Below are 1,611 nucleotides of genomic sequence, written 5' to 3' on the forward strand. Positions count from 1 at the left end.
TAGCTCTAGAATTACCACAGTTATCCAAGTAAATGTGAGTACGATCTAAGGAACCATAACTGATTTAATGAGCCATTCGCGGTTTCACCTTAATTCGGCATGTACTGAGACATGCATGGCTTAATCTTTGAGACAAGCATATCACTACTGGCAGGATCAACCAGGGAGCTTCGATTTTTTTTTCTTTTAAAATATGAAACTCTTTTCATTTTATTAGGTGTTGATATAACACATTTTTTAAATTAAATGTGCAACACATTTTATTTTGTATTTGTTTTATTAACATTAAATACATTTTGAGGTGTTTTGCTGATTTTAATTTCAAACACTTTCCTCTCATCCACATTTGTAAATGTGAAAACATTCATCGTTAGATTTTTAAACGACATGGTTATAAGAAATAACTTTTTTTCATTTTGACAACTTTATAATTTTACTTGGAGTGAAGTAAGTTAACGCTCTGTTAAAAAAAAAATGAGTGAAAAAGTAATAATATTATATCCTTTTACACACGAAATATCAAACGCCGTAGCGCGTACCACATAGAGAGTCATTCTGTCTTCGACTTGGACTCGTGGCAATGCTGTGCTATACTATAAGCGAAGTATACTTGGGTATGGGAAGCGAAGCCATTGCCCGACCTAGTATAAAACACGTGCATCAAGAGTCCCGCGTACTTGTACCTGTAGGTCCACTTCGACCGCCTGAACATAGAATATATTGCCCGTTCCATGATTACATTGTCAACCTTTATATGAATAAATATTGAATAATAAATTAATTATATATAAAAGGGAATTTAATATAATTGTGTGCATTCAATTATATACAAATATATATTTTTTTTTAATTAAAAATCCTGTGATGCTATTTTTGCATACCAACAAAAATAGCATCAACATTTAAGTCATCATTAAAAATTAATAATATCGGTTACTTGATAATTTATACATCAGTTATACAGGTTTTATTTTAATTTTGTACATTTAAATATATGAATATATATTTTTTTCAATTAAAAATTCTGTGATGCTATTTTTGCATACCAACAAAAATAGCATCAACGTTTCAAGTCATCATTAAAAATTAATAATATCGGTTACTTGATAAATTATAAATTAGTTACATAGAATTTATTTTTATTTTAGGCATTCAATTATATATGAATATATATTTTTTTCAATGAAAAATTCTGTGATGCTATTTTTGCATACCAACAAAAATAGCATCAACGTTCCAAGACATCATTGAAAATTAATAATATCGGTTACTTGATAAATTATAAATTAGTTACATAGAATTTATTTTTATTTTAGGCATTCAATTATATATGAATATATATTTTTTTCAATGAAAAATTCTGTGATGCTATTTTTGCATACCAACAAAAATAGGATCAACGTTCCAAGACATCATTGAAAATTAATAATATCGGTTACTTGATAAATTATAAATTAGTTACATAGAATTTATTTTTATTTTAGGCATTCAATTATATATGAATATATATTTTTTTCAATGAAAAATTCTGTGATGCTATTTTTGCATACCAACAAAAATAGGATCAACGTTCCAAGACATCATTGAAAATTAATAATATCGGTTACTTGA

At 27.1% G+C, this 1,611-nt stretch overlaps 1 non-coding gene across 1 annotated transcript in view; it reads right to left on the minus strand.

Moving 5' to 3' along the window:
• Positions 1-167, minus strand: part of LOC135172210 (small subunit ribosomal RNA) — a 1,921-nt gene extending 1,754 nt beyond the window's left edge. Inside the window, exon 1 of the ribosomal RNA XR_010300917.1 lies at positions 1-167. This exon is cut by the window's left edge and continues 1,754 nt beyond it. This is a non-coding gene — a ribosomal RNA (small subunit ribosomal RNA).
• Between the last annotated feature and the right edge of the window lie 1,444 nt (positions 168-1,611).

The sequence above is a fragment of the Diachasmimorpha longicaudata genome, unplaced genomic scaffold (genome assembly GCF_034640455.1).
Source record: "Diachasmimorpha longicaudata isolate KC_UGA_2023 unplaced genomic scaffold, iyDiaLong2 ctg00000200.1, whole genome shotgun sequence".
Classification (NCBI taxonomy): Eukaryota; Metazoa; Arthropoda; class Insecta; order Hymenoptera; family Braconidae; genus Diachasmimorpha; species Diachasmimorpha longicaudata.